This window comes from Gavialis gangeticus, unplaced genomic scaffold (genome assembly GCF_001723915.1).
Source record: "Gavialis gangeticus isolate Ggan-Ray unplaced genomic scaffold, GavGan_comp1, whole genome shotgun sequence".
In the NCBI taxonomy this organism is placed as follows: Eukaryota; Metazoa; Chordata; order Crocodylia; family Gavialidae; genus Gavialis; species Gavialis gangeticus.
The window spans coordinates 104,621,951-104,645,253 of NW_017729025.1; the positions used below are offsets into that span (position 1 = coordinate 104,621,951).

Here is a 23,303-nt window from a genome sequence, read left to right on the forward strand (position 1 = left end):
TATATATATATATATATAAAAGCAAATTGCCAGTAAAAAATGATGGGAGGAAGGGCAGGCAGGGACAGAGCCCTGCATCCAGCCCCAGACCCCCACCACTTTAGGTCGGGGCCCTCTCCCCCCATGTCCCGCTATCAGTCTGGGTACAGCCCTGCTCCTTCCACTGCTCCAGGTCCAGCTCTACTTCCCACCATTGCTCCAGGTCCAGCCCCACTCCCCCTGACACTCCAGGACTGGCTCCACTCCCTCCACCACACCATGCCGGGCCTGCTGCCCCACCATGTTGGGTCTGGGACTGCTGCTCCCTACTGCACCATGCTGGGCCTGGGCCCATGTCCACTGTCTCTGCCATGCTAGGCCCGGACCCATGCCCTTGCTTGCTGACCCCGCCACACTGGGTCTGTGCCCGCTGACCCTGCTGTGCCAGGCCCACGCCTACTGCCCTCAGTGTGCCGGGCCCAGGCCTGCTTTCCCCACCCCTCTCACCACCACTCCCCCCAGTCACTCTGGGCTCAGCCCCAATCCCTCCTCCATGCTCTGGGCTCTGCCCTGCACCCCCATGTCCTCCCCCTCTGAGTCTGGCCCCACTTCCCCTCTGCTGCTCCAGGTCTGGCCCTGCTTCACCCTACTCTGCTGTACCCCCTTCAATTGACTGGGCTTGGGGGAATGATTGAGACCTCCACAGTGCAGAAGGGAGTGGGGCAGGGGCAAATTATTCACCCCTGCCCTGCTCCCTCCTGTACTGTGGTGATTGCCCATAACCTGGCCAGGCTGGGGCCCCATTCACAGTGGATGGGGCCCCAGATGGACCAGGCTGTGGGACAAACAGAGCCCAGAGGCTCCTCCAGGTGCATGGGCGGGTGAGTCCTGCCACAGCTCACATTGCAGAGGAACTGGGGGAGGGAGGGCACATCTCGCCCCCAACTTGGCCTCCTTGTGCTGCACCCCTGGATAACCCACTGGGCTCTGATAGCTCCATGCCCCAGCCTGGCCTGGCCAGAGCCCCATACATGGTGACTGGGGCCACGGCCAGGCTAGGCTAGGTTGTGGCATAATAGGAGCCTGGCAGCTCCTCCAGAGGAACAGCTCTGGGGAGCCAAGAAGGGGGCCTGTGGCCTTGGTCTGTGCATGGGGCAAGGGAAGGCTCTGCCTCTGCTCCCTGCCTTGCTACCACTGCTTTGACTGTGGCGCAGCACCATGCGAATCCCGCTGCTGGGTGGGCTGGGCACCAAGGCACATGGTAAGACACTGCACCACAGTCAAAACAGTGGCAGCAAGGCAGGGAGCATGAAGCTGCAGCCTGCCCTGGCCCCATGCACAGACTGGGGGTCCACATGGCCCGCCCCCCTTGCCTCCCTGGTGCTGTGCCTCTGGAGGAGCTGCCGGGCTGTGATTCTCCCACAACCCAGCTTGGCTGGTGCCCCACTCTTTGTAAATGGGGCCAGAGCTAGACTGAGCCAGAGCATGGGGCAATCAGAGCCCAGCGGGTCATCCAGGGCCATGGCACAGTACAGCCAAGGGGGGGAGTGTGCCCCCCTTCCCCCAGCTCCAATACAGCGTGTACAGTGGTGGGACCTGCGTGCCTATGCCCCTTGAGAAGCCACCGGACTTCGATTGCCTTATGCCCCAGGCCAGCCTGAGCAGTGGTGGGAACCACCTGCCCACACCCCTGGAGGAGCCACCAGATTCCAATTGTCCCATGACCCTGGCCAGCCTGAGTGCAGTCCCCCCTTCCCCTAGTGGTGGCAGTGGGGCAGTGGGCCACCATAACTCCTGCTCCCCTCCTACTGTCCCCTCTCTGGCAGTTGTGGTGGGGGGAGAGCACAGCACGTCACTGTGGTTCTCTTGCCTCTGCCTCTTCCCCTGTGCATGCACAGTTGGCCCGCACCCACTGCCCCTGCCGCACTGTGCCAGGCCCAGGACCATGCCTGCTGTCTGTTTTGCACTGGGCCTGTTCCCTTGCCCCCAATTTGCCAATGCATGCACAGTTGGCCTGCAGCATTACAGACAGACAAACAGATGGACTAAGACTTTTATTATATTAGAATATAATTTTTAAAAGTCAGGTTCTACACACACACCCCTAAGTGGTTTATAGACATGCTTTTCAAAATTTACTATGGATTGAGCTTCAATTGATTTTACACACACACTGAATTAAAACTTGAATGTGTATGTATATATATATGTATATATAGTGAAGATATATATGTATATATTGAATGAATATATAGTTCTTGAATGAATATATAATGAATTAAAATGGACACATAGCAAATTTTAATTTATGTATTATATATAACTTATTTATAAAATTAAAATTACACACACATGTATATACATACACAAATGCAACTAAAATTCTCTCACTCTATATATAATTAATTCAATAATTATATATTCATGCAATATATATTCCTTATATACTCATTAATTAATTATATATCCATTCAATATATATCCATTTTATCTGCATTCAAGTTTTAATTCTAAAGATATAATTATATAATATAAAATAATGAATTAAACCTTGGCCCACAGCAAATTATGAAGTGTATCTATAAACTACTAAATAGTATTCTTATAAAATAATATTAGTTACATAAATGATTAATGTTGATGAATACATACACATTTGTAATATTTTCAGAATAAACTTTTCATTAATAGCCCAGCTGTAAGTCACCCAGCTGTAATTATAAATTATGCATTAATTTTTATGTTAAATACTGTAGTCTGACAACACTGAATTAGATATTTTTATATACTTATAATAGCTCTTTCATTATTTGTTTCTCCTGTTGCTATAAGTTAAATAATAAGACTGTGAGTTTTTGAGGAGTGGGGCTACATCTTTCCTTCTGATTGCTCAGGGGACTCTATTCTGATTTGAATCTTTTAATACTCAGTATAAAGGATAATGTAAATGTGCCAACTGAAGAATATCAAACACAAGATTACTCAAGCAGCTGGTGAATGGTAAATATTTTTTATACTACAGTACCAGTATGGCAAAAGTAGATGCATTCATATATTATATAAATCACTAGTTAAAATTGTTCTTATACATTCAAATCTGAAGATACTCCTATGAAAGCCATCCTTTGAGTGTTTTGTTACCTGGATAACAAATATTTATGGCAAAAATCAAATGAATTTATCAGTAGAGAAGACAACTTTGAGATTTATAAAGTAGTTCAGTCTTTATGCTTTTGTCATTTTTGTTTAAATTAGTATTTTTATGCATTAACATCTAAAAGCTACAATTAGGTTGGACTATAGTATGTTAGGTGCTGTTCTAACCTGTAACAAATGACGTTTGTTTTCTCTTTCATTTCTTAGGCTACCCTCTGAGACAACTGGTGGGGGTAGTGGAAACAATTGTGCCAACTGTGCTGGTGCTTTTTGTGACATACACTTGTTAAGTGTGACCACTTGCCTCATTTCACACAGAAAAAGCCTTAACAGGATAATGATTAGAAATGGGCTTGATTCCCAGAACTCAAATCCAGACTGATATATTAAGTCAAAATTCACTTTGCTGTATGTGCATTGTGCTGGTGGTTCAGTGGAGATTTACTGTCTTAAATTCAGAGTCCTGAATCCCTTTGGAGTTTTTGGTTAAGTTCAAATTCAGGTATGGACTTGGGGGTTTGGGCTTCCCTCCACTAGTTTTTAGTTCACTTGAATACTCATGCTGTCTCTTAGTTATTGAGCAATGTTAAAAGTTACTCGGTAATGCATTATATATTCATGGAACTCTCAGAACTGATTTGTGATATTTGAGTACCTCCATTTTGGGGTGCCCATTTAAGACATCCTGATGAGGACTAATTTTGCAAATCAAGCAACTCAAGTTAGTTATCCAACAGTGGAGGTAAGCAGAACCACTAGTCGTCTCTGAATATCTTGCCCAATAAAATGAGTGTGAACTTAGGTACAGCTTGGAAAACAACTGATTTGTTGAATAACACAGTTGAAGGACACAGAAAATGGTGATTATCTCCAGGCAATAGAGTATATGGGTTTAATTCTGATGATGACTTTGAACAGCAAAATACAAATGTTAGCTATTTAAAAATAATTAACTCTGAAATGGCACTCACAACATTAACTTCACTTACGTCAGTGTAAGGAAAATTCTGTCTAAAGTCAGGCCGTGTCTTTTGAGGATATAGCCCACTCAGACTTTAGTGGTATATAATCCAGATACACAGGATTGATAAAAGTCACTTTGCTACTACTGGGAATTCTAACTAGTCAATCAAATATAAACATTTATGTGCTTCCTTAACCAATTTTTATGCCTCATTAATTACATGACTTGTTATTTGATAAAGTGAACATTATCCTGTCTTTCTACAGTGCTTTTTCATCCAAGTATCTTGAAGAACAATGCAGTCACAGTCTCACAACATCCCTCTGACAGATCTTAGCTCCATTGACAAATAAGAAAACTGATGCACAGGAAAAAGCAAGTACCAGAGAATTTAAGGACAATCTCCAGTGTTGGAAAACAACTATATAGGAGACACACGGACAGAGAGGATTTCAGCCCTCTTGACAGCATAAATACAAGTTGTCAGTTAGTTTAGTCTTAAGACTCCATTTGTTTCAGTTTGATTCTTGAAACTTTTAGGCAAACAGTTCCCTTGACCTTTTCATCTACCATTTGATCAGCTTTCACCAATGCATGATTCAATTGTTCTTTCCCGACTAGTACATTTTACCTGGACTTGTCTTCCACTGGTAGGTCAAATCCTAGAGCTAAGCCTACTTAAAAGGATGATTCCTGAGATTAACAATTGATTCAAGTACACTGATAATGCTTCTTGCTGCATTTAAGAGGGGGAAAAATTACAGCCACCATTTGATCCTACTGCAGTTTCCACTGTCCCATGTATTTTACATGCAGTTATTTATTTATTTAGATGTACACATGCTCATTAATAAGAAGTACCTTTGCTCATGGCACTTCTTGACATTTCTTAAATACACCATTATAGAGAACTATTCTCTTCCTTTATAGAGTATCCTTAGTGGTAAGGCAGCAGACTACTTCTAAATCCACTGTTCCTGTCTCTAAATATGAATCTTATGAATAATTCTAATGCACAATAATTGAAGTGTGCAGCTCTTACATTACTTACTGTGGCAAATATAAAATTGTTGCATTTTAAATTTAAGATGCCTATGGCACTGTGTGCAGAAGCTGTCCAAATACATCTGTTTTATACTATAATAGGGGAATAAACTCTTGCTTATCATTCATTTGTTCTATTTTTACTTTATGTGGATATTGTTGTTTGTTTGTTTCATTATCTAGACCAGTGGCTGGACTTGAATTACCACTGGATTTTTTGGTTGATGGTAGCACTGTTCTTTACAGATTTGGTGGGGGCTGATACCTGGGCTCTTATGGCTGTTCAGAAAGGACATATCTGAAGATAGATCTGCTGAAATTAAGAGGTAGAGAGAGCGAGAAAGAGTATGGAACAGAATATATTAGCACTTTTTTGGAAGAGTGTTTTCAAACAAATTACATCTCACTGATATCCAGAGTTAAATCATGGCAAAGAGATGTGAAATTAAATGGACTGAGGAAGAGCTGCAGAGGAGAATAGTCTTTTACTAACAGAGGAAACAGACAGAGAAGGGCTGAAGCTAATAGTGTGTGATGGACTTACACATACAGCCTGTTGCATCTCAGGCTCGGAGAATCTTATTTGTGATTGGTGGAGCCCATCCACCAATCAAGTAACTGTTGGGAGGGGCTTTGCCTCACCCCTGCTGGGGCAATAGAGAGAAAGAGAGAGAGAAAAAAAGAAAAGCCTCAGACTTGATTCGAGACTGCACTAAGCCGCTCTGGCAGAACTTTGTGGGGCGGAGCCTCTGAAGAGAATAAAAAGAACTGTGTGCCCAGCACATGGCAGATGCATTGAGGGATGAAGAGAAGAGCAGGGCTTAGAAGAGCTGAGGAGAGCTGCTCAGCAGGGTGAAGCAGTAGCCCAGAAAAGCCCCTGAAGACTTCCATTGGCAGCGGGAAGGGGTGGATGGCTCCAGTGGCCAGGCTTTTGGTGCGCAGCACTGCATGCGGCATCAAGACCCTGGGAGCTGCATGAGGTGGCTCAGGTCTGCAGCTCCTACCATGTGGCCAGAGACATGGTGCACGGGCCGGTGCACAGAGCAGGACCCTGGGAGCCACTACCGGCGGCTCAGGTCCCCAACCCCTGGCACGAGTCAGGAAACTTGGTGTAGGAGGTGCTGCACAGAGGGTGAGAGACCCTGAAGCCACTTGAGGCAGCTCAGGTCTACAGGTGCTGACACTGGGTCAGCAGCTCAGTATAGACGATGCTGCACAGAAGGTCTGGGAGTGGACCGAGCCCCAGCAATGCACGGGGCAGCCCAGGCCTCCAACTCTTTAGCAGAAGGCAGAGCCTTGGGTGCACATGAGGGTGCATGGGGCCGCATGCTGGCCAGTGGGCCAGAAGGAGCAGAGGCAGCTGGGTCTCAGCAGCAGGGGCGCTATCTTGCCAGCCAGGAGATGCAGACCACCCATCCAGGACTCTGGAACTGTGAGTTACCCAGGAAAGGGGATTCCCACAGGAGAGGGGGAAAGTTGCCCTGGGTGGTGAGGCTGCAGGGGAAGCCTAAGTGAGAGAAGGCTCCCTGGGTGTAAAGTCTCTCCCTCTGGGCCTGTCCCTGAAGGCCACAGTGTAACCTGGAGAGCACAGAGGATTTCCCCTCCTACTGGTTCCTGGAGTGCAGCCAGTGCCCCTGTGGGCCACTTGAGTGATTTTGGGGAAGGGGCTTAAGAGGTTAAAGTTAACCTGAAGTTGAAGCTCCTTATATTTTGAAGGTGAGTGACTTATATGTTGTAATATTGTGTTTTATATGTTGTGTATTTCTATATCCGTGTATTGGTAGTTTAACCCTGCCTGGGGAATCCACTGGGACCCCTTGCTGTTACTCACCTGTGTTTACTGTCATTTATTTGAAACTCCAGTGGTGGTGACCCATTGTAAAGAGTAAGGTTTATAATTATACACACACACACACACACACACACACATATATATATATATACATACACATGCACACACATATATATATATATCTGTACATATCTTTATATTCCTTGCCAGCTAATAATCCCCTTCAGTTGGAGAAGGAAGTACATATTCGTGTACACCTGGGCTATAAGTGCACAATAAAAAGGATGGACAGGAAGCCTGGGAGAAAGAATTCAGCTAAGATGTGGTTGAGTCTAAAAATGAGATCAAGTTTGAATTGGATCATTAATGATATAGAGCAGGGGGCAGCAACCTTTTAGAGAGGTGGGTTGGGTGCTCATGACCTGGCTGCTGTTGTGAGCTGCCAGTCCCTCACCACTGCTGCTGTTCTCCCAGCTCTGTGCTCCCCCTCCACTTACTGAGTGGTTCCAAAAGCCATGGTGAACATCAGTGGGTAATGACTAATTCAGCAGCAAGGGCACAGATCAGAAGTTTTAAGTGGCTCTATGAACCTAGCCACTTTAAGTCACCGATTTCACACAGTTCCCTAAATTGATATCAGCCCCCCTCACCTCCATACTCCCTCCCACCAAACCAGATCTTCACAGGGCATATTTGACCCAGAGGTCATAGGTAGCCAACCTCGAACAGAGAATCTGGTTGCAGTGATTCAAAGTCTGCATGTTGAGGTTAAACACGGACGAAAAGAAGGAGGACTGGAGAGTTTGAAAAGCAACTTTGACTAACAGTTGTTCTAAAAGATTAGGAAAACCAGTGATGCTTCTTAGATAAAGAGAGAGAGCTAGAATCCATTTCCCATCCTCCACACTCAGCATGAGGACATGGATTGCTTGGCTGAACAATGCAATGCCAGTGCTTATCTAATATTTGTCATTTTCAGATTAGCAACATTTAGCTCTTAAACTATCACAAAATAGGAAAATATTAATTGTGTTTCCTGTAATAGTTACAATCCATCTGAAATTGTCTCTGAAGAATGACTACATTCAAATATTAATCCTTGTGGCTGTAGTCAAATATATCTTCCCTCTGGTTCCACTCAATTTTGACTGATGAGACCAGCTTACCAGCTAATGCTTGCAACATCTGTCATATAACAACAAATACCAGTATCATATTAATCTGTTCCTACTAATTATGATGCTGTACCTGGCTAATTATAATGCAAAATAGGATGCTGATGACTTGATTGTCAAGGACACCTTTTTATTTTTCCTTTAAAAAATAAAAAAAGGCTTTTTGTTGAATTCCTGAATTATAATAGAGGCAATTTTGAGTTTGAAAAAGTATCTGTAAAGCCTCAGCTAGGAAATGGTTTCTTACTAGCGTTAACAAGAAAAAAGTGATAAAAATACAGTTTTGGGTGGAGTTCTGTGAAGTTCAGGAGATTAAATCAGATGGGGTCAGGAGAGTTTTGTGGGGGGAAGGGGAAACTAAACCAATGTTGCATGTATTGTTTCAGTAGGTGATTACTTTTTTACTTGAAGCCAGGTCTAAATTCAATGTTCCTCTTCAGTGATGTGTTTCTGACAATTCCATCCTATTAGTGAGAGAGAAAACTGTGTTCCTTTGATTTATAAATACCTGTGACCATCTGATATTCAATTGTACTCTTAAAAAGCAGGACATTTTTTTTGAGTCTCCTGGTAAATATGCTTTATGAATACTTACATTCTAACTGTCAAAATCCACCAGGTACTTTCAAACAGATAAGGTGTTAACCTCCACCTGGCAATATTCTGATTTCTGCCAATATTCTTCTGTGGTGTTAAACAACACTGTTCTCTACCCCAGAGTTGGCTGCATCTCAGTAATGAATAACATGATTTCATTATTACAGAGTTGGTAGAAGTCTTTGGGGTCTGTCAAAATGTGAAATGTGTCGCAGCTGCTTGCCAGTCTCTGCCATACCTTAGCTCCTTCTGCCACTAAAAGGAAGAAAGAAATTAAAATAATTGATATACATGGTCTCAGCAATCTGGCTCTCTCATGGACATTTTTATTATTATTTGTAGCACTGTATGAAAAATACATAATTTGTGAGAAAGAATTGGTTTATTCAGGATCTTCTTGCCAGTTTCTTAGGGAAACAAAGCAGGTGTCTGAGCTCCTGAAAAACAAAACAGCCTTATCTTTTATATGGCATCTGCTCATGCTCCATTTCTACTTGTTGGGCATGTGGCAGATTTACATGACATTTTGATGTGCTCCCATATTCCAGAGCAGGGAGCTTATCATGGAAAGTTAAAAAATGCACTCTCTCTTGTTTGTCTTTTCAACACTACATTTCTCACAGCTCAAAAAATATAAGGTTTAAACTTTTAATGCCCAGCAGACTGCATTCTAGCGCAAACCTTAATAGTGAGTTCTGCAGTGAAATGGAAACCACCCCCCCCCAAAAAAACTTGCACTGGATGACAAGGAGGTATGCTGATTTGTTGAAAGAAGTGAAATTAGAGTGTAAGAGGTTGCTGTTAGGTTTTTGCATTAGCTGCAAATTTGATGAAGATGGGATATTTACTGCTTTTGTGTATTTGGACAAACGGTGAGTGTCCCATCATAAAATTAACTTATAATAAATGGAGTTAATTTAATGTAAGTAAATATACAGGGATAAAATAAAGCCAGTGATATTTTCTGTAAACTGTTAGGCAAAAGCATAAGGAGCATTTTCAGCAGCCTGGACAGAGATGCTATCCAGAACTGGAGAGAGAGAGTGCACAAGCGGGTGAGGAGCAAAGTGCCAAGCTGTGAAGAGCGAGGGCGTGAGGGTGCACTGTGATATGCTACTATGCCCCCTCTAAATCAGTGCTGGGGGTGCTGTACTGCTTGATTCACCATCTTTACACTACTGCCAACATGAATGACCTTCTAGAACAGGTGATTAAACTCTGATCTATTTGATTATTCAAAAGGCATTGGATAATCACTAGACACTAAGAGATCCTGCACTTTCAGTAGACTGATCTTGGGGGAACCATTAACACTTTGCTGACTTTCATTTCTATAATTGTATGAAAGAGATAACAGGAAGCAAAGTAGTGGTGATACGTTTCCTACCTGGACAAAATGATGGCTAAGAGACAATTCTGAAAAAAGAAACAAGTTCAGGAAATGCATGGAGATGGGTATTATTTAGGTAGCAACAATCAGGATTTTTTTCTTCCTCTTGCTGTTACTTTATATTAAATATTTGATAGCTTTATCATTGAAAACTGCTTCTGTATTTGGTAGGCAAAACTGGAGTGCTAAAATATTGGAGTATGGTCTTGACAATGAAATAATACTGGGAAAAGCTCATAAATTGTTTCCCATAGTAAAGAAACCAAGGGTAGAGATAAATCACCAGATGGTAAATGGATTAACATTGCTTCTAATGATATTTATTATAGTAAACTCTATGTTGTTTACAATTTTTATGGTGTTTGGCTTTCAAACAAGTATTTCATTCATGTGAAGAATCTACTATAAGCCCATTTAAAATACTTCTTTTGATGTAGTATAAGCAGCTAGAATTTACAGGAATTGCAAAAATAAAAGCTTGTATTAAGGTAAAAAGGTTTTGAAGTGTTTTCTGTGGTGCATTTTTAGAAAAAAAATGTTCTTGCTCCATGACTGCTAAGTAATTTCCAAGAGAGGTATATTATGAAGCAGAGTGTTTGAAGATGCTCACATTGTAGCTTTTCTGTAAATAAAGAGCATTAGCTTCTAAAACTATATATGCTTAGCATTTTTCACTGGCCCTAACACCCAAACAGCTAATAAAGGTATAAGTAACAAGACAGAATGTGGTAGAAAATTCTGACAGAATTACATTTTGGTTGCATATATATTCCCAAATATTAAATCTCTTTCAACACTGTAGTTCCAACAGTGTGCTGGAGTAATACATTGGGAAAGAAGTAAATGAGCTTTTCTGCACAGGCGATCCAGAAATTATGATTCATGTTAGTGGCAAAGCTAAGTTGCATCAGGCACTAAGAACAGAGGCAGCACCAGGTGTGTTTGTATAAATAGAATCCAGGTGGTGTCATATCCAAATATTGGATGCAACAGGGAACATAATTTTTTCTTGATCTGTATCCCAGTGCAGAAGAATCTAAGAGATGAAACATTTTCATCAAGGTTGCAAATATTGAAAGGTAAGTAAAATGCCAAGTAAATTTTCAGCAGTTGTTTCAATTGGCAGAATCCATCTGAAAATCTTTTAACAAACACAGAGAGAAACATACACATGCACACACACGCATTGGAGTGTTTCCCTTACCGTCAATTCCACTTTTAAATTCTGGAGGCCACTGATTTTGAATAGATGTTGAATGCATTGTAAGCATAAAGGTCACAGTTCAGTTGCAGGGCTGAGGTTAGAAAAGGGGAAAAAAGAAGACATTCCTAGTTTTAAAGCGTTTAAGCATCCATACTTATTTGTGATTATTTTGCTGTTTGTGGAAATACTCAAATAAATATGTATTTTATTTGGCTTGCTTTTGGATTTTTTGGAAGTTCCTTGACACACAATGGATTTTCAAAGCAAGTCAGAAACAGATGAGCCACCGTGGTGTTGTGGAAGCCTAGACTTTTAGGTTATGCTCTTGAGTCACACCACTAAATGGATTTCAACTGGTACAGTAACAAAATCTGCCTTCTGCAGTATGTCTGTTGGATTTGGGGTTCCCTGACTTTTTCAAAACTGGTATCAGTACGTCATGTTTTTTGAGAACACCTAAACTGCACTTGTCCTTTGAACCTATGCACTATAACACAGTACTGGAGGCTTCCTCCCCCCTTCATGGAAAATCCTTAATGCATAAATTCTGAGTAGATTTATGTAGGTTCATGCCTATCATTTCTAACTACCACCTCTGACAGAAATTTGCACCATCAATCAATGAACAGAATGCCCAGAATTACTTCAGGTGCTATAGGAAAATGATGTAGAGCTGCTTATGATGATGATTACAGTCTAAGCTACCAAAAAGAAGAGCTAATCTTTTAAATTAAGCCTCTTAAACATGCGTTTGATTTACCTATAATGGAAAAAATTCACTGGGGCATAAATGTAGCCAAAGAGTTGTGTCACTTATGCTGCTGAAAGGATTCACAGTGAGGCCCAGATCTGGCCAGCTGGACTAGATTATACCAGTTTTTGCAGAGTGCAGAGATTTTTAAAAGCATTGCAACAGGAAAGTTGTTCAGTTCTGCACTGGGCAGAATGTAAACAGCTTGGGAGGAATGCACATTGAAGCAGTGTCCCTCGATGAAATATAAACATTGGAGTGCCCAGGGAAAGCTGCTTCTCTCCATTTTTTGTTAAAATCACTTCAGGATACTGATGAGAATTACTTCCTGCAAGAAATACCTGTATTTTAGCATAATTAACTTATTGTGAAGAAAAAAAAAAGAAATTCTAAAGAAATTACACTCGTAAGTACTTAGCTCAGCTTCAGTGACCATTTTCTACTGTCGTGAATCTGTCTTCTGCTATAGTGGTCTTTGGTTGTGCAGGATTCACAGGATACACTTCCCTGCACTTACGTTGCTACATTTAGCCCATATTCTGCTTTTTAAATTTGAAAACAATAAGCCATATTCAAAAGCACAGCCACATATATATATATATATATATATATATATATATATATATATATATAACCGTTCTGCAGTATAGTTCTGCCTCATTTGTTTCCTACTCTTGGGCACATGCTATACAAATGTCTCTGCTTCTTTAATTCTGTAGAAAACTACTTTGTTAGTCTTATTTATTGATTTAAACCCAAACTCTTCAAATATTTACCTTGGTGCTTAAATGTATTTGTGTTACCAGTTTTACTGACTTAAATGGATCTGTTAAAATATAAAAGTGTAAGCAGTGTAATGCATCAGGACATGCCCAGTTGGGGTAGGTCACATGTGTTATGAGGACACAAGTCAGGCATCTAAGAGTCAGGGATCAGGACCAGATTAGGTGGTCCAAGCAAGCCAGAGGCATGAGAAAACAATCTTCTCTGAGCTTATAAAGGCCAATATGGATAGGCCCTAATGATGGAACTTAATTCCCTAATTACTTCCAGCTGGGGTTTGGAACTGGATTTGCCCTAGGTGGGCCTAGGCTTAATATAACATGTCTGTTTGCAGGCTTGGAGCCTTAGTTATTTTCTTAATTGAGCATAGTAATTGGGAAATCACTCTCTATGCTCTTTCTATGTGGGATAGCATAGAACGGTTTGCTCTAAAGCCTGCAAGATGAGGGCCAAAGGAAAAGTTCACTGCTCTGGTTATTATATTGAATTAGCCTCCCTTAATTTGACCAAAGATCTGCATAACTTGCAGAAATTATGTCTTAGTTTCTTTTCTCCTGCTCTCTACTGAAATTCTCTTCAAATTAAAAGCTTTACCTTTATCAAGGTTTGAAACCCAAACATCATTATATCCATTTAAAAAGCGAGACACGAATGTAACTTGATGTTAAGGAAAAAATGCATTTGCCAAAGTATCGTACTGTTTAAAGTCACTATTAATGTATTATTTATTTACCCATTTGCTTTATATGCCACCCTTCCCAACCAAGGCTGTTGCTTATAATAATATAACAAAATAAATTAAAAAAACAACATAGAATATCAACGTACCCTCCCCCACAACAATATCCCAGCCAACTTTGTTTGCTAAATACCTGCTCAAATAGGAAGTTGTTACAGTGCTTCCAAAAGACATCCACCTCTGGTGGGCCTTAAGAGGGATGGGGTTCCAGACCAGAAGAGTGACTTTCGAGAACAATCTCCCATGTGGTTTTGATAAGCAGACTTGGCACTTGGATAGTACTTGAAGGAGGTTGCTCTCTAGGGATTGTGATGGGGCATAAAAGAGAAGGTAGTCCCTTTGGTAAACAGAGCCTTCTAGGCCAAAATCAGAACTTTGAGTTTCTCTTGGAAAGTTATTTGGAGTCAAGACAGATTCTACAGCACTGGAGTTATATGCTCCTGGCAACATATCCCTGTCAGAAGGCAAGTATAGTCATCTGCACAGCCCTGAGTAAAGCATATTGTAGTAGTCTAGGTATCAGATTTTGAAGGCTTGGAAAATTTGTCCAGATCTGAATCTGAAGGAAAAGGTGGTGACCTTCTCACCAGATGGCATTGGTAAAAAGCTGCACCTAGCCGTTGCTGCCACCTGAAGATCAAGATACAGTAGAGGATCCAAGAGCACCCTCAGGCTGAGAACCTGAGTGACAAGGGGAATCTGAATCCCATCAACCCCTAACCATGTCGAGCAGTCTTCCCACCACAACTGGTCTTATCTGGATTCAGTTTCATTTGTTTCACCTGCATCCAATTGCAGCAAGGTGCTAATCAATAGATTGTTGTCCCATACATAGGTTAATCTAACCACTTGAATCCAGTAGTAAAAACAGTGCAACATAAAAAATGAGAGAGTGCACTCATTAGTGTTGTGCCAAAAACATTTCTTCTGGCATAGTTCCATTACGTTTGCAGGAATTGTTCTAGAAGAACATTTGGCCCTCTAAACTAGCTCTTACATGTAAGGCAGGAAATATGTCTTCTTGTTTGTAAAATGCTTAGTAAAATTAAGGAACTATTATAAATCAGAAGTTTGGGTGTTATTGCAATATGCATTAGAAGCTACTAACTTCAGCTATTCATATTTATTATAATATCAATTTCATCATTACTTGAGGAAACAGGAAATAGATAAATCAGTGTCTATGTGCCTATTCACTGAATGACCAAGGCAGATTTTGGTTGTTTTCAGAGAGTTTAGATTTAGCAAATCAGTTTCTTTGGAAGTCAGCTTCTATGCAGCTCAAAATAGAGCATCCACGTAATTAATAGCCTATCTCAGATTAAAGGTCATGGTCACTGTCACCAGAGCAGTTCTACATGGCTGTGGATTTATTTCTGTTTTAAAGTTACCTGAGAACTATTCCCTTTATGGGAAAAATGGGAGCTTTGCAAGTGAAATGGAAAGATCAGCAACATAAGTGGGTGATTCCCTGGGTGTATCAAAATTATGCATGGTTGACCTGGAAGAGTTCAGTGACCCAGCTGAAAGTAGTAGCAGGTGTTTGAAATTTTGCTGTTGTATCATTTCCTACTGTTTAATCTGTTGTCTTTAGTGTCAAAGGGAATTACAAGATAGACCAACTGCATATGTGACATTAAGAGAATCTGTTCTGTGTTGCTCTTTTGAAGGTTTAGCAGGTGAATTGTAGCAAACTTTATTACATCGACTGAAATGAGCATTAAGGTCACTGAAGGGTCGAGTTTTTTCTTCTTTGACTGACTGTGCAATATTGCTTTCAGAATAGTCCAAGTGCCTAAATGCTTCTCATGCTTATGACTTCCAATAAAGCTTCTCTGACAGGAAATGCCATCTCAGCTACTTCTGCAAAAGACAAACCAGAGATATAAATGGAATATGTGCCTGTTGCTCTGTTGAATCACCATACTTATGAAGAAGCTGCTGATGTCCCTAAATAGCCTGAAAAATTGCCCTTTCTTCTACTCTTCCGGGGAAAAAATAATCAGATTTTTCTGCCTAATATTCAGTTATGCCAAAAAATATTTCACACTATGAATTAATGGTAGGTGCAGCTCAAAAGCACTGGGTTCAAATTGCAAAATGTAAAAACTTTGGATGCTTATTAACTTATTCAGTTCTCTTGAATCTGCAAAATTGTGTGAGAACTCCTCTGAGGCCTGTACTCTTGAGAGACCTTTGAATGCTAGCTGTCTCTAGTCTCTTGTATTTTGAGACTTCTATTTCAGGCCCAGATAGACCACCAGAAGCACTTGAAAATGAATAATAGAATGCTAGCTCTTGAGGTGAAGGAAGGGACAATTAACGGTAAAGTTTACATATATTTTTAAAAAATGTTCAGAGGTGGGTTTAATTTCATGAGACATTTTATGATGGATCTCATCTTATCCAAACATAGTTAATATATGAAGGAAATTTCTGATGTTTCCATTCTGCAACACAAGGTAGACATTAAAGGGTACATAGAAATATGACACTTGAAAAAATAGATAAGAAGAGCTATTCCTCTTACATCATCAGGAAGTTGTAGATTCTATTCTTATCTCTATTACAGTTCTGCTCTGCTTCATCCCCACTGACCCACCCCTTCTCCAAAGTAACCCTGGTTATTCTGTACTAACTCTCTATATAGATACTTATGCTGATGGTGAAGTTACACTTAGACCATACTAAAGCAGTGGTAAAGTTAGAGCATGCTGGGAGCAACCACACATTAAGGGTTAATGCCATTTTGTATCCTAACATAAACTGGGTAGTGTGGCCCAGAGTTAACCCTCATCTGAAGTGGCATAACTGAGTCACTCAGAAGGCACTTAGCATGAACTAACGAGCTTTAAAAGGTGGACACTTGCATTTTATGTATCTTTAGTACAGTTTACATGAAACATATAACTTCACCCTTAGAGTGGCCTTTATGGCCGCCTCCAGACGAGCATGGTTGTGCAGTATGTGGCACTGCAGACCCATCTGTGGCACCATGTACCGCACATTCAGGTGTTTCCCTCACTGCTACCTTGAAGCTCAGGGTTTGGGTTTTTTTTTTTTACTCCTGGAGACCCAGGGGTAAAAAAAATCTCCAAAAAAAAGGGGGAAGGCACACACAGGAACAGCGTGCACTGCCCAAAACTGGAACCTGGCCAACTGGAGCCACATTCCAGAGGCTGGCCAGGCTCCAAGCTGCAGGAGCGATACGGCTGCAGCTCCCCTGGCCCCCAGGACTTGAGGTAAGTCTGCTGGGGCCAGCAACCGTGCTGGCCTCAGCCTACCCCTACCCCACCCAGGGTAACCTGCCGCATGCCAGAGGGCACGTGGCATGGGCATTCCCCAGGGTCAACTAGCAGTAGCACAAGGTGTCCTGATCAGGGGTCAGGAAAACAGACCTTATGATAGGCTGAGAGCCATGGGGCTCTTTAGCCTGGAAAAGCACAGGCTCAGGGGTGATCTGATGGCCACCTGTAAGTTTAACAGGGGCCTGTAAGTTTAACAGGGGTGACCACCAGTACCTGGGGGAATGTTTGTTCACCAGAGCGCCCCAAGGGATGATGAGGTCGAACGGTTATAAACTACTGTAAGACCATTTCAGGCTGGACATAAGGAAGAATTTCTTTACTGTCCGAGCCCCCAAGGTCTGGAACAGCCTGCCATTCGAGGTGGTTCAAGCACCTACATTGAACGCCTTCAAGAATAATTTGGATGCTTATCTTGCTGGGATCCTATGACCACAGCTGACTTCCTGCCCTTTGGGCGGGGGGCTGGACTCGATGATCTTCCGAGGTCCCTTCCAGCCCTAATGTCTATGAAATCTATGAAATCTAATTGTCCCTGGGGAACCAAATGTCAATGCTCATCTGAATATGGCCTATATGGTTTAGACTAGGCCATTTGGAAGTGGATTTAGGCAGAAAAAAGCCCTTCTCTGCTCTTCCTCTCATTTTTCATCTTCCTGCCAGGTGACTCTGACAGCCTTTCAGAGCTTCTAAGGCTGAGTCTAGATATGGAGGCACGTGCGATTTGTGACACCACAGACAAATTTGTGGTGCCACAAACCACATGCCCAGAACATTAAAACATACCCACACTGCAAATTTGCAGCTCCAGGGTAAAATCTGCTGCCAGAATCCCAGTAGCAAAAAAATAAAAAACGTTAAGTAAAAAAGTGGTGCACACTACAATAGTTTTCGCTGGAACAAACTGAGGTTTGGTCCTCCAGGGAGATGCTCTGGCTGCTGGCCTCAGCATCTCTACTATTTCACGTAAGCTCTGGCTGCTCCAGCACACTGGTAGCTGGGAGGAGTGGAGAAAGTCCATCTTGCCCAAAGTGGGACAATTTGTCCCTCACCAAAGCATATGTGTGTCGGGGAAAAATCGCCGAATGAATCTGGCCCCAAGGTCCCGGTGGGCCGGGGTTGGCAATTGGAACACGAACAGGCAGGATTATTGGCGTGGAGGTCTGAGGCACGGAAGCGTAATGGTTTCAACAAAGGTGATTTATTTGACTTACACTTAGAAGGCGTAGGTAGAGTTGCTTCTTCGGTTACAGTGGTAACGAGGAACAACAAGTTAAGGTGTGAACGAACAACAAAAGGGGGTCTGTTGGCCCATGGGGTTCCGGAGTGAGCCCTTGCGATCTACCCCACGAGGAATAGGGGTGGCTGCCCACTCCTTAAGTCCCAGGGCTGGTCAACAGCTCATGTAAGGATAAACAAACAATGAAACTGTAACAAGGTGATGCCAGTCCAAGTGGACAAATGGATGGTCGGAGATCGAAGCTGAGGTCAGAAGCTAGGTAGTCGATGAGAGCCAGTGGGGTTCCGCAGAATCGTGGTCGAGATGATAGCCGAGGTCGAATACCAGGTAAGTCATAGCCAGTGTATTGAGGGTGATCCGAAAGCGAAGTCAGAGTCCAAGCCAGAACAGTCCAGTAACCAGAGAATCAACACAGCAAGACCGAGGTACGAAACACAGCGAGAGCCCACACTGGGGGAGACCTAACTGAGGGACAGTCCCTAAGAAGTAGCCTCTGTCCTCAGTTGAACGGATCCCCCCCGAGGGAGGGGCTCTCTGATCTTTTATAAGAATTTGGTGGCCAATTAGAACACTTTTTGCAAAGAAATTTCTAGTCTGATTACCTCATGCTGTTAGCTGTCACTGAGCATGCGTCTGTGGGGAAAGTAGGTCAGTAATGACTGACAGGTCCTCAGGTCACCCAGGGGGCATGACCTGGGTGAGCCTTGGAATTTTCCACTCACAGAGTAAAACGCGCATGTCAGTTTCAGCTCTTCTGTGTTGTCAGCACACACTTAAGATTTTCCGTGACAATGTGCAGGGGCATGTGCTGCAGCACAAAGTAGCAGCTACTATTTGTGCCAGTGCAAGCACATGCTTGTGCACATCTGGACATGGCTTAAGCGTTTCAGAAGTTTTAGGCTCCAGGGCTTCTTCCAGTCTTGCAGATCTTATTGTCCAGCATGGACTCTAAATCCACAGGCTTCCCACTACATTGCCCTCCTGATTTTGTAGTATTTATGAGCTCACAAAAATTCTCTGAGGCTTATTTTTGTCTAGGCTCTCTGTAGTTTCTGTTGTGTCCAGTATATCCGCACTGTTGCACTTTACCCAATTGTGCTGACAGTTAGATAGTTCACTGGGAAACTACTGAGATATACAAGTAAATAGTTCTGTGGTATGTCAATGGCAGAATTACTTCTAAACTGGATGTATTTCAGAGGCTTCAGTAGCTCTTTAATAACCTGAACATAAAATAAAGCTCTTTAGTAATCGCAGTGCTAAATTCCTTCAACATGATTGTTTTTCTGCCTTAGAAAAGGCTCCCACATTTCCCAGAAGAATACCAGAGGATGCTCGTGAAGTACCAGCAGAGGCTCCACTTCAAAACAGCTCCACATTTGCAATGCTCTTTGTTGTGCATTCAATTTTATATACTGAAATTTGAATGCCTAGCTGAGTAACATGCATGGCTATTTTATTCCATTCACATAAAATATATCCTCTGTCTTTCTGGATTTAAAACCTGAAGACCCTGTAGATTTTCATTTGCCCGCATGTTTCAAACATGAGACATATTCTCAAAAGGGCACTTTCTGCCAGTGTCATAAGCATCCATAGGAAGGGAGCCCTGTACTGCTAGCCATTGCACTACTAAATCAACAGTTATATAAAGAGCAGCTCATCAATTGTTTCCTAGCAGCATATGCATTTTAGCTCACAGGGTTTAACTGAAAATTAACAACCAGTCGGTCAGCATAGAGGGAGCGTATTTATAAAAATAAATCAGCATGCAATCAACACTGTGAATAATCAAACCATTCACAGAGGCACTGACTGGTTTGTTATGTGAAGAATGACAAATCCTTGCCCAGCCCTTGCTTACAAAAAGGAAGCTGCCGACGTATTGTCGTCACTGCACTTGTCATGGGGAAAATCAGTACAAACCCTTTACTTGTTGAGTCTGTCCCTGAGGCCAGCTCCCTTCTATCTAGCTCATCAATAGGATTGTTGTGTTTTGATTGACACATACATTGCACTGTGTGCATGCCCTTCTCTGCCATGATATATGATGTATGACTTCTATGGAGCACTACTTGGTGTTTAGAAAACCATCTGGCTGCATGGTAGTCTCTTTTCTTCCTTATTTTCCTTTTCCAAATTTTCTTTGAAAGGACAGGTAAAATAAGTGACTTTTTTGTTCAGGGCTTTACTTTTCCATGTAAAAAATTGCTGTAGTAAGTCTGAGATAACTACAAATTAGAAAAGAGGTGGAGCATACATGGAATGCCCCATACTATTAACAAAGTTTGAGACTCCTTCCTTTAAACCTTCTTTTCTCCATAACATTACAATCTCTTATTATTCCCACCATATCTCCCTGGGGTGCTGTAGCCATCTAATCTCTGTGTAACACCCATAGTTTTTGTGCCCTTGCAACAATTTTTGATCTCCTTTTACATCATTTGAAACTCCTCATCTTTATTGTGTCAAGGCTGCGTATATTTCTACCCTCACTCACATTTAGCCTCTCCTTAATCTGTCAGTATTGTAACTTGTAAAGGGTACACAGTCATTAAATTACATTGTCTTTTTTAGTGGTTCTGCATGATCTGTGAATTTAGAGGTGGTGATGGGGAAGAAACTATTCAAGGTTTTGTTGCTATTAGTCTGTTTTCAGTTTACAAGTACGACAGCAGGAGGTTAAGCAACTGATGTTGCATATTGTCCTCAGATGTTGCCTGTAATATCCTACTGATATGTGTGTATTATTGTAGTCTGCCAGTTAAAATCTATAGTAAGGGTCAAAGTTTAAACAAGAGAAAGAAAAACAAAAGTAACAACAGCCAAATAACTAAGTGAAAGGTCACAAAATGCAGTTTGCTCGTTAAAAGAAGCAGCCATTTCCTCCAGGTGAATCTGTTTTCAAAGAAAAATGGACAGAAACCAGGTAAAAAAGTAAATGTTCAGTGAAGTTTTATGACACTTTCTTTCCTAATTTGATCTATACATATTATATTTAATAGTAAAATTGTAATATAGTGCATATATATTAATGTAGTTACAAAGAAATTGAAACCTAATTTCATATCACATTAGGTCATAGATCTATCAGGTGCTCTAAATCATGGGTAATTCAACAATTTCTGGACATGGAGTCAGAAGATAGAAGTGATAGTTCCAGTTCTATCACTGACTCACTATGTAATTTTGGGCAAGCTCTCTGTAATTTAGACTCTACCATTAGAAAATCAGAACCAAATTCCTATAAACCTACTGGATGATAACTGATGTGAGTGAAATAAAATTCCAGAAAAAAAAGGTGTTAGAAAAATGTAAAGTAATAGCATCTTTAAATTGTGCCTTGGGTATGACTACATGGATCCATGCTCAATAAGAACCTATCTATCCCATTGAAGGGCACCGCTTGAACATTCAAAATAAAATTAGTTGTTTCAAGCTAGTTCAATATCTTAATCTGTAACTGTGATTTCTCTGTGATTAAGACAATACAGAATCTAGTTCGCTGTACTATCAGCCTGGTAGTGCAATCAGATAAAAGTAGCTTTTACAACTCTAAAAATAATTTACTTAAAGTCAACTTTAGTTATAATGAAATCCTGCTAACAGAAAAGGGGAAAGGTTTGGGAGTAATTGCCTTTTACTCTCACTGAAAGTCACCTGGCCTTCTTTTAGCTGGCTGCAAAGCATCAGCATTCTGTTATTGGTCCCACTGCTAACAATGAACAAATATACAGTAACAGTGGAAAGAAATGCCTCCTACCGCATGTCACTTTTTAAGACACTGTCCCTTCCGGTTGTCCAAAGACATGGCCATAACAGCCACACATTTATCATTGTACAGGATTATTGCAAATAGTTGTGGTTGGAATGTCAGCACAGACAATACAACTAACAGCACATATTAAGAAGAAGGCAGGTGAGGTTCCCACCTCTTGTGGGAGGATCACTTGGCAAAATCCGAGCAGTCGCAAAGCTTCCTATCATGCGTGGATGACCTCTATCTGACTCAAGAAGTCTACGGGCCAACGAGAGGTAAAGCGCTGCTTCACCTGGTACTGGCTACTGGGGATGATCTAATCGGTGACCTAGTGGTTGATGGAAAGCTGGGTGACAGCAACCATGAGCTGATCACCTTCACCACCCGCCGTAAAGCTGTCAATTCAGTCAGCAACATGGAAGTCCTTGACTTCAGGAAAGCCAACTTTGACAAGCTCAGGAGGCTTGTCAGTGAGGCCCTAAGGGACCATGACTCCAGGGGGAGGGGAGTTCAGGAAGAGTGGTTGCTCCTCAAGGGAGTGATCCTCAATGCACAAGCTAAGCATCTCAGAGGAAAGGCAGCAAGAGGACACAGAAGCCCCCCTGGCTCTCTAGGGACCTAGCAGACCTCCTGAGGCTAAAAAGAAAGGCCTACAAAGGATGGAGGATGGGATTCAGCTCCAAGGAGGAATTTTCTGCACTGGTCCAGTCCTGCAGGGAGCAAACCAGGAAAGCCAAGGCTGCAACTGAACTCCAACTAGCTTCGAGTATCAAGGACAATAAAAAGTCCTTTTTCAGATATGTGGGGAGTCAGAGGAAAAGCAAGGGCAACATTGGACCCCTGCTGAACCAGATGGGACAACTGACAACTGACGCCAGGAAAAAGCCAACCTATTAAATGAGTACTTTGTAGCTATCTTTCATCAGTCCCATGGGACGCCCATGCCCACTAAAGAACAGGGAGGTCCAGGTGAGGGAGATTCCCTGCCCTCCATCAATGCTGACCTTGTGAAGGAACACCTTGAGAGGCTGGATACCTTCAAGTCAGCTGACCCTGACAATCTACACCCCAGAGTACTCAAGGGGCTGGTGAGCATAACAGCCCAGCCTCTGGCACGGATCTTTGAGAACTCCTGGTGCTCTGGTGTAGTGTCCAAAGACTGGAAGAAGGCCAATGTGCTGCCTATCTTCAAGAAAGGGGGAAAAGTGGATCCAGCAATTTTTGGCCCATTAGCCTGACTTCTAACCCAGGGAAGGTCTTAGAGAAGTTTATTAAAGAGGCCACCCTTAATGGACTGGCCAATGGCAACATCCTGAGGGATAGCCAGCATGGGTTTGTTGTGACTAGGTCTTGCTTGACCAATCTCATTTCTTTTTATGACCAGGTGACCTATCACCTGGACAAGGGAGAAGAGATTGATGTCA

At 42.1% G+C, this 23,303-nt stretch overlaps 1 long non-coding RNA gene across 1 annotated transcript; it reads right to left on the reverse strand.

Moving 5' to 3' along the window:
• Positions 1–8,696: 8,696 nt before the first annotated feature.
• Positions 8,697–14,174, reverse strand: LOC109298943. The gene is made up of 3 exons (XR_002097729.1): positions 13,708–14,174; positions 11,302–11,392; positions 8,697–8,962 (listed from the first exon to the last, which is right to left on the reverse strand). It is a non-coding gene; the product is annotated as an uncharacterized LOC109298943 (long non-coding RNA).
• Between the last annotated feature and the right edge of the window lie 9,129 nt (positions 14,175–23,303).